At 38.4% G+C, this 17,018-nt stretch overlaps 1 non-coding gene across 1 annotated transcript; it reads left to right on the top strand.

Annotated features, from left to right (window-relative positions):
* The first annotated feature begins 1,540 nt into the window (after positions 1-1,540).
* TRNAY-AUA lies at positions 1,541-1,613 on the top strand. Its single transcript has one exon. It is a non-coding gene; the product is annotated as a tRNA-Tyr (tRNA).
* The last annotated feature ends 15,405 nt before the right edge of the window (positions 1,614-17,018 follow it).

The raw sequence follows: 17,018 nt of genomic DNA, 5'->3' as shown, positions 1-17,018 counted from the left end.
CAGACAGCCTTGCGAGAGGGCAACAGAGGGTAGACACACTGAAACCATAATCACAGAAAATTAGCCAATCTGATCACAGGACTGCAGCCTTGTCTAACTCAATGAAACTAACCTATGCTGTGAGGGGCCACCCAAGATGGATAGGTCATGGTGGAGAGGTCTGACAGAATGTGGTCCACTGGAGATGGGAATGGGAAGCCACTTCAGTATTCTTGCCTTGAGAACACCATGAAAAGTATGAAAAGGCAAAATGATAGGATACTGAAAGAGGAACTCCCCAGGTCAGTAGGTTCCCAATATGCTACTGGAGCTCAGTGGAGAAATAACTCCAGAAAGAATGAAGGGATGGAACCAAAGCAAAATCAATACCCAGTTGTAGATGGGACTGGTGATAGAAGCAAGGTCCAATGCTGTAAAAGGGCAATATTGCATGGGAACCTGGAATGTTAGGTCCATGAATCATGGCAAATTGGAAGTGGTCAAACAGGAAATGGCAAGAGTGAATGTCGACAGTCTAGGAATCAGCGAACTAAAATGGACTGGAATGGGCGAATTTAACTCAGATAACCATTTTATCTACTACTGTGGGCAGGAATCCTTTAGAAGAAATGGAGTAGCCATCATGGTCAACAAAAGAGTCTGAAATGCAGTACTTGGATGCAATCTGAAAAATGACAGAATGATCTCTGTTCGTTTACAAGACAAACCATTCAATATCACGGTAATCCAAGACTATGCCCCGACCAGTAAGGCTGAAGAAGCTGAAGTTGAATGGTTCTATGAAGACCTACAAGACCTTTTAGGAGTAACACCCAAAAAGGATTTCCTTTTCATTATAGGGGACTGGAATGCAAAAGTAGGAATTCAAGAAACACCTGGAGTAACAGGCAAATTTGGCCTTGGAGTATGGAATGAAGCAGGGCAAAGGTAATAGAGTTTTGCCAAGAGAACATACTGGTCATAGCAAGCACCCTCTTCAAACAACACAAAAGAAGACTCTACACATGGACATCACAAGATGGTCAACACCGATATCAGATTGATTATATTCTTTGCAGCCAAAGCTCTATACAGTCAGCAAAACAAGACCAGGAGCTGACTGTGACTCAGATCATGAACTCCTTATTGCCAAATTCAGACCTAAACTGAAGAAAGTAGGGAAAACCACTAGACCATTCAGGTGTGACCTAAATCAAAGCCTTTATGATTATACAGTGGAAGTGAGAAAAAGATTTAAGGGACTAGATCTGATGGACAGAGTGCCTGATGAATTATGGACAGAGATTTGTGACATTGTTCAGGAGACAGGGATTAAGAGCATCCCCATGGAAAAGAAATCTGGTCCACAGGCCATAACTAATATACTTCCTCTTACCCTTCCGCATTCACTTTATATTCTCTGTACTATCAATTAGAATCTCTCTGATCTTGCTCTAAGCTAGAGTCTGTGTTATATTTCACCTACAAGAGCTTGCCATAAACTTTATAAGATATATTTTGTCATCACTAATACCACTAACACTTCTAACCCTACCTGACTTCCCTGGTGGCTCAGCTGGTAAAGAATCTGCCTATAGTGCAGAAGACCCAGGTTCAATCCCTGGGTCAGGAAGATCCCCAGAAGAAGGAAATGACAACCTACTTCAGTACTCTTAGCTGGTATATCCTATGGACAGAGAAGCCTGGCAGGCTGAAGTCTATGGGCTCACAAGAGTCAGACACAACTTAACAACTAAACCACCACTGTCCACCTACAGAGCCTGTTAAGCCTCATGGCACAACAGGCAAGTCTTCTTGCACTTCATCCTGAACATATTGTCAAGTCTTCTGCTCTGGGACTCATTCAAAGCCTCCAGCATCTATATCCCTAGGTGAGTAGATCAGAGCAACATATTTTTGCTATTAGATCCAAAGGCCAACCAAGTGTTGCACTTCCTTTTTAGTGGTGCATGGTATAAGATGGAATAGTTTATCTTCATTGCATGAGGTAAAGATGCAGTAATCTGTCTTTAAGTTGGATGGCAGGTTTGGGCATGCTCCAGATAGCTGGTTCTCTAGGAAACTCAGGAACCTCCCTTAAGTGACAGGACCCTCATCTTCATAGGGCTATTCTCTCACCACCCAGAGCACATGTATATTTGCCATTTATTATTCATCCAACTTGATAAATATAATAATAATAAATAACATCATCAGATAGTGTTTCAAAATGACAGCCTGAAGAAAGCCTAGACAGTCTGCCCTCCTTCAATTATAGTATTATGGAGAGTGTATAAGATAACTTAGCCTTTAAGCAAGACTTTAAATGTATACTGTTTTCTGTTCCAAATGAATATACACAGTTTCTGACCTCCCTACCTGATAGGAATAGAAATCTTCCAAATTCGTGGTCATGTATTGTGCATCTGAGCCAGTGTTAATCTGCTGGATAAAATGTACCCCATCTGGTGAACAGCAGCAATTAAGCTACTACTTGGTTTAACTCTGCTCTCTTCAAGATGAAATTTGTTTTTTGTTGGGATAGATGTGGTGAATAGAGTGGAGAAATGATAGTGGACCCTCCTTTTGTTCTCAGGGCTGGTGCCATCTCTGCTTTTCCCAAAAGTGCTATGTTGCTTTTAATTTACAATACTGGCTAGAAAATGGGAGTTTAAATGAGGAGAAAGGTTAAAAGGCTTACAGTGTTCATTCTCTACAGTTCTAATCCCTAAGCAAAGAAGTGATATGAGAGTTCTACCGTCTAAAATTTCAAGCCCATTTCAAGCAAATATTCAGGGACTTGGGAAATGATAGCTGGAACCAGAGGACCATTGTGACTACCTGAGACAGTTGCCTTTGTTAATTTGCCCCCATATCCCCCAATCCGCCATCAGGGCAACACAGTTTCAGAAACCTAGAGGTCAGTGACAAAATGAAATCTAGTCCAACATTCCTAAAACATTCATTATTCTTTCTCATAAATGTAGTTACACAGTCAACAGTCAATATATTGCAGTCAAGTTGTAGACTGTTCTCTCCTGGGCACACAGCCTCTCCTTCAATCACTGAATTTGGGGTCTGACAACTTGGCAAGGGCTCATCATTTTTAGCTACAGGGCTGCCCTCAGCCTCTTTGTTGATTCATCCATTCTTGATTCATCCAAAATATTTTTCCCCAAGAGATAGTATCTGCTATTGTCTCCATAGTTCCCCTGATAATCTGGGACCCCGACTGTCTCTCTAACTTTGGTGATCATCAGAATTGTGCATCTCTTTCTCTGATGGTTACATACAACCACCTGGGTTTTTTAAAATTTCAAAACCCTACCACTCTTTTTACTTATAGAATGCCAGTTACGATTGCATTATCTCACATAATCAAGCATGGGTTGAAAGGAACAGTCAACATTAAGCTTCTCAGTGAAACTGGAACATTCTTGTGTGCGTGAGTATTTGCAGAGTTCATCCTTTGGATCTGAGAACAAGAACTCAGATTCCTATTTCAACATCTCTAAGAAGACATTTATTTGCCTCCCCCTCCTTCTCCATTTTTCTCTCTTCTTCATCTCTATTTCTCTTATTTATTTTTATAATCTCATACCTCCTTCAAAAAAAAAAATATGGGTACCTCCTAGATTTTAAAAAAGGACATATTCCAAAACCTTTAACTTTAATGAAATCATATCTGTAAGTATGATATCTCTAAATACATGCTAGCTTTCTTCTTAAATAGGTTTATTTTCATATAATTTTTATATTGATTAACTGAAATTATGCTGCTGTTAATAATTAATTGCATTTTATGCATGCATCTGGAACTAAGAGTGTATGATTGGAAATTAGTATACATATGGTAACTGATATAGAATTTATCATGCTAGTCTCAACAATAAACTGTAGTTTTATTAATTTCCTACTTGCTTATAGTACATTTACTAAGTGTGGAAAAATGCTTTGGCTTTTGGTTGCTCTGTCAATTTCCTTCTGAGGCTTAAAGTCTTATGTTTATTAAATTTGAAGTTTAAAATATTTCTCCTTATAAAACATCTGACATATTGCACATTTAGGAATTACTCTCAAAAATATTGATAAACTGACTTAAACTCCATATCACAGTGTTTTAGTTCTTTTAAGTAACACTTTGTATCTTGTTTGTATTCTACGTACCCACTTTCTATTCAAATGGTACTTGAAGAAAAATAAATACATTAGAGTTTTTATTGATTTTCAAGCTATACATAAAAAGTTGCATATGTATTTTTCAAGAGTTATTTGAATATGATTTGAGCATAATATATGTGTTATATATAAATGCATATACACATGGTGTAACCATAAATATATCTGAATATGTAGAAAATTATATTCAAAAGCAGATTTTACATTGACTTGTCCACAGCATCTATTTTGGGAAAAAAACAAGGGCCATAAGTTATACTTATCTCTGCTTTTACATACACACATGCACCATCAAAGCAAAAAATGAAATACAAAATACAAAAATTTGTAAATGTTAAATTTATATATTTAAATAAAAGCACTTTTGCTTAAATATGAGTCATATAAGTGTTCATGTTCCTCATGCTTATAGCATTAGCCATATTCCTGAATCAACAAGTAAACTCACCGTGCCGGGAGCCAGCACATGAGATCCCACCCATGACAAGGTCATGAGGAGAAGACATGCCGGTAAGGCGGATCAAGTTTTCAGGGATTCTGAAAAGTTGCCCCCAGCGCTCACCTTAAAGATGATATCTGTCTTTCTGATGCTTGCTTCAATAGACTACTCCCTAATTTCTGTGACACAGGCAGAAGGCCTTCCCCGATCTCTTTCCAAATAAGAATCAGTTTAGAACTTTAATCAATAAGTTTCCCGGGTGGTGGTATTTTATGAGATTATCCAGGGTGAAAGGAGTGTTTTAATTTAAACTCCTTTGCTGGTATTTTAGTTTATTTGGCAAATGCATTTATGCCCTTGGTACTAATACGCATGATTGCTTATAATACCCTAATCATAAAACAGCATAAAGAACCTGATCACATAAAAGCCCTAATAGGCACAGAGCCCTTTGGGGGTGAGGAAGCCCTATTAGAGAACATAAAAATATTATTCTAAAAGTGGTTATAGTTAAAGATTTAGAAAAATAAGAGTTTAAAATTGTTAATTTTAACAGGGAATGCTAAACAGGGGCTGCCTCACTGGAGCTGCAGAGTCTTTGTGTGGTAAACCTTTTAGATAAATTTAACTGATAACTTCTGCCAAAGGACTGACCTTTGTGTTCATTAAAGAATGGGTTACGGAAGACAGCTTTGCATTCACCTAGGTCATAATATGTCAATAGGCCCCAAGGCCAGAAGATAAAGTACAAGACCCTCATAAACAAAGAAGTATGCAGAAAACACCCTGGTTTCATGAAGAACAAGCTGATGTAATGTTAAACTATCTTCCCCTTAGAAATGTACTAATTTAGGGTATAAAAGCCATGGTAAAAAATAAAGCATTGCCAGACTCTGCCAGACTCTGCAAACACCCCCGTCTGCTCTCTCTCTCTCTCTCTCTCTCTCTCTCTCTCTCTCTCTCCCTCGCAGACTTGGCCCTATCAAGGCTGGTCTTATGTGTCTTCTCTCTCTCTCTCCTTTTCTCACCGATGCCTTTCATCCTGAGGTTACCCCTGGATCCTGCTGAGGCTGGTAACTTTAACTATCCTTTTTGTTTGTATTTTATTCCACCTTATTCAAATGATTACTAAAGTCACTTTCAAGATTAATTTTTTACACTCATTGTAGCTCAATAAAAGCTACTACAAATTGATCATTTGTCTCAGTGGTAACTGCTCCATTCTTATGGTTTCCATGTTATAATCACAGTGGCAAAAGTGCATGCGCAACTGCTCTTACTGCCTGGGAGGCACATGCTTGGCTCTGGTTTGCTAATCCCAGATTTACAATATAAACTTAGATTTGTTTCCAAATACAGCATGAGTTTCATCAGAGTTGCTTCAGGTTCTGAGTGAATATATGGGAGGACTGACCCAGGGCATTTTATGAGTTTGAGTAAACTCTGGGAGTTAGTGACGCCTGGCATGCTACAGCCCATGGGGTCTCAAAGAGTCAGACATGGCTGAGCAACGAACTGAGCTGAACTTAACTGACCCAGTGTGTCTTCTGCTTCTGCTTGGCTGGCACTATAGCTTCCTGCCCTGAGATAAGGAAGCTCTGAATCTTGAACAAACCTGGTATTATTTTTCAGAGCTGCTGACCTGTCTAGGGAACACCTTGAATTCAACAACTATGAAAACCACTATTGATCAGTTGTCTTCTTACAAAGGGCAGGAGATGAAGTCATAGAATAATGGAAACAGATAATTTAAATTGGATTATACCAAGGAAATATCCAAATAGTTAATTTACATAAAATGTGTATTGTTTAAAAATATACAATATTCTTCCAGTATAAATAAGCTGTGTATAGATTCTATCCATAAACAGATAAAAATAGTATGCTTCCAAAATTATAAAGTGTATATCATATATATATATATATATATATGTGTGTGTGTGTGTGTGTGTGTGTGTACACAGTAAGGCTTGATAGGGCTCCCCACATGGCTCAGTGGTACAGAAACTGCTTGACAACCCTGGAGACACAGATCTGATCCCTGTGTCAGGAAGGTCCCCTGGAGGAGGACGTGGCAGCCCACTCCAGTGAGAATCTCATGGACAGTGGAGCCTGGTGAGCTATGAGCTAGACATGACTGAAGTGACTTAGCACGCATGCATGTACGCACAAGGCTGTATGGACTGGTTAGAAAAGATCCTTTCCTATTAATAATAAAATATAAATTCTTGCATTCTCATAAAATATATACTTAATAATATGGTATTCATTCTAAATAAAAATAGAATTTAAAAAAAAAAAGGATTCATTTCCTCTCAATCAAGGGCTTGTTAGGTAATCAAACTAGTAAGATTCTATCCTGCTTAGTCTTTTTCAGTCAAAGATTCCACAAAATATTGAAGAATGTATCGAATGATGTAGAATGGCAAATTTTGTGTTTTAATAAATTAACTTAATAATTTAGTAAAAAAAAAATAGGTTAATGCAAAACTTGATTAATGTTAGATTATTCCTGGTAATAGCATTAAAATAGCCCTTGAATTTTTATCACAAGCTTTGATTTTTCCATGGAGTCCCATTATTGGAATTTCTCATTGCACACAGGACAGCATCTTAAATCATGCAGCCAATTTAAGTTACTGTGTATTAAGCATCCGTACCCTGTCGACCTCTCTCTCACAATCACTGCCCTTCTTTATCTTACCTGATGGTTCTATTTTCTCTGCAACACTGACATTAAAATCCACAGAATCTTCCCCATTACCCACTCTGCCTCATCAACTTATAATCAAGTCTTCCCAAGCCTTCATCAGAAATCTATTTTGAATGTGGCATACCTTATTAATGACTTTGTTTAGGCTCTTGTCATCTCTTACTAGTAATAGTTTCTTAAATGATTTTCATGCTATCAACCTTTCCCTAATTTGGTCCATTTTCTACTATGTAACAATCAGATTATGTTATAAAAAGTATATAAAAACAACAGTAAAGGCTGAATATCTTCCAGGGTAGGAGGCTTTAAAAAGTTTCACCCTTGTTGTTGCTGTTTTTCTCAATCTTTTCCTACTGTAACTTCTTAGGCCAACTCCATCTACTCATTCCAGGCATATCAATATTCTCATGTTTCCAACTTGGGTCCTTAGACTCAATAATCAATAGAAACTGATAAGAGGTCAGGCAAGGCTTTGCTGGGACTCCTGCTGCAGTAAAAACAAGTGATAGGTGACCTTCTTGCTCACTGAAGTGAGACAAGCTGGTCACTTAGATGGGGTGAGGCTGGAGGCAGATCAGTGGGTCAGGTCAGAGGGGCTTCTTCGGTGATCTGTCCACCCTCCTGGTGGTGCTGTCTGCAACGTTCAGGCGCAGCACCTGGCTTTTGCTCCAGATACCTCAGAAGTGGCAGTTGCTTTTGGTCTTTTTGTACCTTCCTGTTCATAATTGTCCCAACTGCATATGTGTGCAGTTTAGTTGCTTATAATGTCTTTATATTTTGTTGCTTGAGGAGATGTTTGTCCAGGTATAAGCATTGCAGGAGAGGATCTCAGGTTCCAGACTGTCTCACTGGTGTGTTTTTATATCTTAATATTTTCAGGTTATTCACCAGAGTAAGGTTTATCCAGGTTTCTAATTTCAATGTTTACTAAGAAAATAAATAGTTTATTTGAAACAAATATTTCCAGTTTGTGTGAGCTAAATGTTTTCCCGTTTAGATGATTACAGTGGTTAAGACAATAGTAGTGACCAGCTTATGGTTCATTATAAACATAGCTTTGTTTGTGGTACCATTGATCCTATAACTAACTGGATGGAAAAATAAGTGAATGAATATAGCAATAAAGTAAACATCAAATGACTTTGGTAAGTAGTTTATATTTTTACTTCTTCCTTTTCCTATTCCCTCAATTTTTTAAGACATTAAAGAAATAAGCACTATTATTTTTATGCATAGTCTTATCATTTACTTTTCACCTGCTAGTTTTGGTTAATATTTTATTTTGTATATAAGTAATGGCTATGAAAGAAAAGTAAGTGAACTAGTTTTTTTTTTTTTTTAAAGAAGGTATTCTTTTAAATTGTATATGTTTTTAGATTTGTATTTTTAAAATTATAACCTAAAAAGCTGGCATGCTTGTGTAAAACGAGTTCAAACATAGATAATCATTGCTGAACAATATATAGTCACTGGGTATCAATATTTATAGTAAAGTGAGCATATAGAATGGCTAGTGTTCAGATTGGCATCTACTAAAAATTTTAAGCTAGTGAATTTATTTACTGAATACTCTTTTTTCCTACTTCAAAACAATGACATTATTTTATATCTAAAACCTTGGTATTTTAAATCAGCATTTAAGAACTCAAATGCTGCTCATATTTAAAAGGAATCCAGTATATTTTATGCCATCAAATTCTTGGTTCTCTCTCTAAAGAAGCTTCCCTAGAGACTCAGTTGGTAAAAAATTTGCCTGCAAAGCAGGAGACCTGGGTTCAATTCCCAGGCCAGGAAGATCCCCTGGAGAAGAAAATGGCAACCCACTCCAATAATTTAGCTGGGAAAATCCTGTGGACACAGGAATCTGGTAGGCTACTGTCCATGGGGTTGCAAAAGAGTCCGACACGACTGAGCAACTTTGCTTTCACTTTCCCCTTAAGGGTAAAGTGATTTCAAGTAAAATAAATGCACTGAAGCTATTTATTGAGATTTGATTATGACTACTTCAAATCCTGAAAGATGATGCTGTTAAAGTGCTGCACTCAATATGCCAGCAAATTTGGAAAACTCAGCAGTGGCCACAGGACTGGAAAAGGTCAGTTTTCAGTCCAATCCCTAAGAAAGGCAATCCCAAAGAATGCTCAAACTATTGCACAATTGCACTCATCTCACATGCTAGTAAAGTAATGCTCAAAATTCTCCAAGCCAGGCTTCAGCAATATGTGAACCGTGAACTTCTAGATGTTCAAGCTGGTTTTCAAAAAGGCAGAGGAACCAGAGTTCGAATTGCCAATATCTGCTGGATCATTGAAAAAGCAAGAGTTCCAGAAAAACATCTATTTCTGCTTTATTGATTATGCCAAAGCCTTTGACTGTGTGGATCACAATAAACTGTGGAAAATTCTGAAAGAGATGGGAATACCAGACCACGTGACTTGCCTCTTGAGAAACCTATATGCACGTCAGGAAGCTAGAGTTAGAACTGGACATGGAACAACAGACTGGTTCCAAATAGGAAAAGGAGTGTGTCAAGGCTGTATATTGTCACCCTGTTTATTTAACTTATATGCAGAGTACATCATGAGAAACTCTGGGTGGAAGAAGCACAAGCTGGAATCAAGATTGCTGGGAGAAATATCAATAAACTCAGATATACAGATGACACCACCCTTATGGCAGAGAGTGAAGAGGAACTAAAAAGCCTCTTGATGAAAATGAAAGAGGAGAGTGAAAAAGTTGGCTTAAAGCTTAACATTCAGAAAACAAAGATCATGGCATCTGGTCCCATCACCTCATGGGAAATAGATGGGGAGACAGTGGAAACAGTATCAGACTTTTTTTGGGGGGGGGACTCCAAAATTACTGCAGATGGTGATTGCAGTCATGAAATTAAAAGACACTCCTTGGAAGGAAAGTTATGACCAACCTAGATGGCATATTAAAAAGCAGAGACATTACTCTGCCAACAAAGATCCATCTGGTCAAAGCTATGGTTTTTCCAGTGGTCATGTATGGATGTGAGAGTTGGACTGTGAAGAAAGCTGAGCACCGAAAAACTGATGTCTTTGAACTATGGTGTTGGAGAAGACTCTTGAGAGTTCCCTGGACTGCAAGGAGATCTAACCAGTCCATCCTGAAGGAGATCAGTCCTGGGTGTTCATTGGAAGGACTGATGCTGAAGCTGAAACTCCAACACTTTGGCCACCTCATGCAAAGAGTTGACTCATTGGAAAAGACCCTGGTGCTGGGAGGGATTGAGGGCAGGAGGAGAAAGGGACGACAGAGGATGAGATGACTAGATGGCATTACCGACTCGATGGGCATGAGTTTGAATAAACTCTGGGAGTTGGTGGTGGACAGGGAGGCCTGGCGTGCTGTGGTTCATGGGGTCGCAGAGTCGGACACGACTGAGCAACTGAACTGAACTGAACTTGAATATTATTTCACAAAATTTTGAATGGTCTTATAATGAATTTGAAGCCTGCAAAAATGAAAATAAAAAGAGGGAAAGTTGGAGGAAGAAGTCTGGCTGTCAGAGCTCAGGTTTGCTAACCATCTGACTTTATATAGGTCACTTTGTACATCCAACTCACAACTCACATCTATGAATGGAGAGTAATAATAGCTCTTCTGCTTATTTTAAAGTTTTTTTTTTTTGGAAATATTACATTGGATAATATATTTGACAGTTGTCACAAATATGATGTGATTTGACAAATGAAAAGTACCACTAGAAATTGAAGCAATGCTCATTATTGAGATGCATAATTTACTTAGGCATAAACAGGGTAAATCATGCTTTTTTAAAATTCTGTGACAGCACCTAGTAACCACTCTGGGTGACTGGGCATTGTTGCTGTCAGGGTCTATATACACATTTCATTCATTATCTCATTTAATCTTTACAGCAAATTTCTGAGATTACCAAATTCATTAAGCTCAAATCTATATGATTCTAACTAAAGAAGTTGCATTAATCAGTATTTATAGTGTTGTCAGCACATTAAATATATGAGAGTATGGAGATTCTGATATTCCTACGCATCAAGGAAACAGAACTTGCAAATGGAGATAAGCCATTCAAATATTCACAATACAAGATTGTATATGTGATGAATTTTTAAAGTATGTGACAAACACACTTTGGAGTGAGTTAAATCATGTGCATGATTAGCAAGTATCACTTTTTCTCAAAAATATGCAATTTTATTGAGACATAGGGGATAATCAAAGATGAATGGAAGAGCACCTTAGAAATTTGGCAAGTGAATCAGTACCCTACAAATGATTATACTAAAGCAATAGACTTAAGTCAGGACTGTCTAGGCAAAGTAGGTTGGAGAGTCACCAAAACAATGTTATTAATTTTTTTTTAGAAATAAAAATAAAAATATCAAGTCTTTCTACACGTTCTTAAGGGAAACAATACATTCAAAACATATTTTTGTATTTCAAGGGTATGAATTGCTTCAGTAGTAAAGTTTGCCTTATGCAAACATACCTTACATAGAAATATTCACTTTATATTCTACATGGTAGCAATATCATTCTGGACATTACTAAATTGAAAAGAAAATAGCTGTAAAATCCAGTGGCACTTTGTAGACTGGATTTAATCTTATTGAACAAGTAACTACTTCATTAGTCAATTATGCCTCAAATAATCTTGCTCCTTGTTCATTTTGGTATTCGTTTTGATGACTACAATATCTGTTTAGAATTCAACTTCATGAACTGGAATCCTCTGTATTTGTGAATATGTGCATTAATGACCCAGATAATCACAATGGTGTGATCACTCACCTAGAGCCAGACATCCTGGAATGCAAAGTCAAGTGAGCCTTAGGAAGCATCGCTATGAACAAAGCTGCTGGAGGTGATTGAATTCCACCTGAACTATTTAAAATCCTAAAAGATGATACTATGAAAGTGTTGCACTCAATATGCCAGGGAATTTGGAAAGCTCAGCAGTGGCTACAGGATGGGAAAAGGTCAGTTTTCATTTCAATCCCAAATAAAGGCATTGCCAAAGAATGCTCAAACTACCACACAATTGCACTCATCTCACACGCTAGTAAAGTGATGCTCAATGTTCTCCAAGTCAGCCTTCAACATAGGTGAACTGAGGACTTCCAGATGTTCAAGTTGAATTGAGAAAAGGCAAAGGAACTAGAAGTCAAATTGCCAACATCAACTGCATCATAGAAAAAGCAAGAGAATTCCACAAAAAAAATATCTACTTCTGCTTTACTGACTACGCCAAAGCCTTTGTCTGTGTAAATCCAAAAAAAGACTGTGGAAAATTATTAAAGAGATGGGGATATCAGATGACCTTACCTGCATCCTGAGAAACCAACATGTCGGTCAAGAAGAATCAGATGATCTTACCTGCATCCTAAGAAACCAGCATGCAGGTCAAGAAGAAACACATAGAACTGGACATGGAACAATGAACTGGTTCCAAATTTGGAAAGGAGTACGTGCAGATTGTATATTGTCACCTTGTTTATTTAACTTATATGCAGAGCACATCATGCAAAATGTCAGCATGGATAAAGCAAAAGCTGGAATCAATACTGCCAGGAGAAATATCAATAACCTCAGATTTGCTGAAATGACACCACCCTTATGGCAGAAAGCAAAGAGGAACTAGACCCTTTTGATGAAAGTGAAAGAGGAGAGTGAAAAAGCTAGCTTAAAACTAAACTTTCAAAAAATGAAGATATGGCATCCAGTCCCTTCATTTCATGGCAAATAGATGCACAAGCAGTGACAAGTTTTATCTTCTTGGGCTGCAAAATCACTGCAAATGGTGACTGCAGCCATGCAATTAAAAACTGCTTGCCACCTTCGAGGAAAATATATGACAAATCTACACAGCATATTAAAAAGCAGTGACATTATTTTGTGGACAAAGGCCCATATATTCAAAGCTATGGTTTTTCCAGTAGTCATGTATGGATGTGAGTGTTGGACTGTAAAGAAAGCTGAGTGCCAAAGAATTGATGCTTTTGAACTGTGGTGTTGGAGGAGTCTTGAGAGTCACTTGGACTATAAGATCAAAGCAGTCAATCATAAAGGAAATCAGTCCTGAATGTTCATTGGAAGGACAGCTGCTGAAGCTGAATGTGCAATACTTTGGCCACATGATGTGAAGAACTGACTCATTAGAAAAGACCCTGATCCTGGGCAAGATTGAAGGCAGGAAGAGAAGTGGATGAAAGAGGATGAGATGGTTGGATGTCATCACTAACTCGATGGACATGAGTTTGAGCAAGCTCTGGGAGCTGTGATTTACAGGGAAGCCTGGCATGCTGCAGTCCATGGTGTTGCAGAGTTGGACAGGACTAAGTGAATGAACTGACCTGAAATGAAGTCTCTTCAGTGGTGTCCAACTCTTTGTGACTATATCCTACCTCATTCATCTGTCCATGTGTTTCTCCAGGCAAGAATTCTGGAGTGGGTGGCCATGCCCTCCTCCAGGGGATATTCCTGACCCAGAGACTGAACACATATCTCTTGGGGCTTTTGAATTGCAGGCAGATTCCTTATCACTCAGCCACCAGGGAAGCACATTTGTTAATATAGAATCGTCTAAATATCAGTTTGCCCTCTTCTTTCCTTCTTTTCTTTCTTTCTGTCTTTATTCCTGTCTCCCCTTCCCATCCCCCCTCTCTTCCCTTTCCTTTCCTCCCTTCCACTTAAATTTTCCTTTTTTTAAAAGCAAGATATTACTTATCACAAACAAAGAACAAGTTAGATCTTTCTGCAACATAACATTTCCTAAAAGTTATCTAAATATTTTAACTATCAGTAAAAGAAATTTTTCTGTATAAACAGTTTTCTAGTGCCTCATGTCTTGTCTCATGATGTGCTATTTGCTGATGGTACATTGACTCACATTTCAGGGCTCTACCTGCCCACACACTATAATCCACTCTTCCCTTCAACCTGCAAATAATGTAAAATTGACTCACGCTCAGCTAGGTGATCCATAATGCTTGCATTTACCAGTCTGCAGGTTTCTTTATTATCTATCCATTTCCCTTATTTGAATAGTATTTCATGTGGAAAACCCTCTTTGCTAGCAAGTTAGAATCCTTCCTCCTGCTCTTAGGAGCAGAACAAGCCTAGTTTGACTGAAAATATTCAGCTAAAATGTTCTTTGAAATCAAAATTTCCAAGATAATTTTGAAAAAGACTGAGTCACAGTTTGTGACATGCAAGCATACAAATGCTTTACTCATATGTTTGATTTCTCTTCAGTTTTCCAACATTCAGTTCAGTTTCGTCCAGCCATTCAGTCGTGTCCAACTCTTTGTGACACCATGAACCACAGCACACCAGGCCTCCCTGTCCATCACAAACTGCTGTAGTCCACCCAAACCCATGTCCATCGAGTTGGTGATGCCATCCAGCCATCTCATCCTCTGTCGTCCCCTGCCCTTCCTGCCCTCAATCTTTCCCATCATCAGGGTCTTTTCAAATGAGTCAGCTCTTTGCATCAGGTGGCCAAAGTATTGGAGTTTCAGCTTCAGCATCAGTCCTTCCAATGAACACCCAGGACTGATCTCCTTTAGGATGGACTGGTTGGATCTTCTTGCAGTCCAAGTGACTCTCAAAATTCTTCTCCAACACCACAGTTCAAAAACATCAATTCTTCAGCACTCAGCTTTCTTTATAGTCCAACTCACATCCATACATGACCGCTGGAAAAAACTTAGCCTTGACTAGATGGACCTTTTTTGGCAAAGTAATGTCTCTACTTTTTAATATGCTGTCTAGGTTGGTCATAAATTTCCTTACAAGGAGTAAACATCTTTTAATTTCAAGGCTTCAATCACCATCTGCAGTGATTTTGGAGACCAGAAAAATAAAGTCAGCCACTGTTTCCACTGTTTCCCCATCTATCTGCCTTGAAGTGATGAGATCAGATGCCATGATCTTAGTTTTCTGAATGTTGAAATTTAAGTCAACTTTTTCACTCTCCTCCTTCAGTTTCATCAAGAGGCTCTTTAGTTCTTCTTCACTTTCTGCCATAAGGGTGGTGTCATCGCCATATCTGAGGTTATTGATATTTCTCCCGGCAATCTTGATTCCAGCTTGTGCTTCTTCCAGCCCAGCATTTCTCATGATGTACTCTGCATATAAGTTAAATAAGCAGGGTGACAATATACAGCCTTGACGTACTCCTTTTCCTATTTGGAACCACTCTGCTGCTCCATGTCCAGTTCTAACTGCTGCTTCCTGACCTGCATATAGGTTTCTCAAGAGGCAGGTCAGGTGGTCTGGTATGTCCATCTCTTTCAGGATTTTCCACAGTTTATTGTGATCCACACAGTCGAAGGCTTTGGCATAGTCAATAAAGCAGAAATAGATGTTTTTTGTTTTTTCTCTGGAACTCTCTTGCTTTTTTGATGATCCAGCGGATGTTGGAAATTTGATCTCTTGTTCCTCTGTCTTTTCTAAAACCAGTTTGAACATCTGGAAGTTCATGGTTCACGTATTGCTGAAGCCTGACTTGGAGAATTTTAAGCATTATTTTACTGCTTTATTGACTATGCCAAAGCCTTTGACTATGTGGATCACAATAAACTGTGGAAAATTCTGAAAGAGATGGTCATACCAGACCACCTGACCTGCCTCTTGAGAAACCTATATGCAGGTCAGGAAGCAACAGTTAGAACTGGACATGGAACAACAGAATGGTTCCAAATTGGAAAAGGAGTATGTCAAGGCTGTATATTGTCACCCTGTTTATTTTATTTGTATGCAGAGATACATTTCACAATATTTATATATCTTGAAAAATGTCTGGCTGAATGAAGTACAAGCTGAAATCAAGATTGCCAAGAGAATATCAATAACTTCAGATATGCAGATGACACCACCGTTATGGTAGAGAGTGAAGAAGAACTAAGGAGCCACTTGATGAAAATGAAAGAGGAAAGTGAAAAATTGGCACAAATTCAACATTCAGAAAACTAAGATCATGGGCATCTGTTCCCACCACTTTATGGCAAATAGATGGGGAAATAATGGAAGCAGTGAAAAATTTTATTTTCTTGGTCTCCAAAATCACTGCAAATGGTGACTGCAGCCATGAAATTAAAAGATGTGTACTCCTTGGAAGAAAAACTTTGACCAAAAAAAAAAAAAGAAAACAAAATCTATGACCAACCTAGACAGCATATTAAAACGCAGAGACATTACCTTGCCAACAAAGTCTGTCTAGTCAAGGCTATGGTTTTTCCAGTAGTCATATTTGGATGTGAGAGTTGGACTATAAAGAAAGCTGAGCACTGAAGAACTGATGCTTTTGAACTGTGGTGTTGTTGAAGATTCTTGCAAGTCCCTTTGACTACAAGGAGATCAAACCAGTCAATCTTAAATGAAATTAGTCTGAATATTCACTGGAAGGACTAATGTTGAAGCTGAAACTCCAATATTTGGCCACCTGATGCGAAGAAGTCAGTCATTGGAAAAGACCCTGATGCTGGGCAAGATTGAAGACAGGAAGAGAAGGGGACACCAGTGGATGAATTGGTTGGGTGTCATCACCGACTTGATGGATGTGAGTTTGAGCAAGCTCCAGCAGTTGGTGTTTGACAGGGAAACCTGCCTTGCTGCAGTCCATGGGATTACAGAGATTTGGACATGACTGTGCAACTGAACTGAAATGAACTGTTTTTTTCCCTGGAGTTATCT

The sequence above is a fragment of the Cervus elaphus genome, chromosome 28 (genome assembly GCF_910594005.1).
Source record: "Cervus elaphus chromosome 28, mCerEla1.1, whole genome shotgun sequence".
NCBI lineage: Eukaryota > Metazoa > Chordata > Mammalia > Artiodactyla > Cervidae > Cervus > Cervus elaphus.
This window is presented reverse-complemented; position numbering and strand designations above follow the sequence as displayed.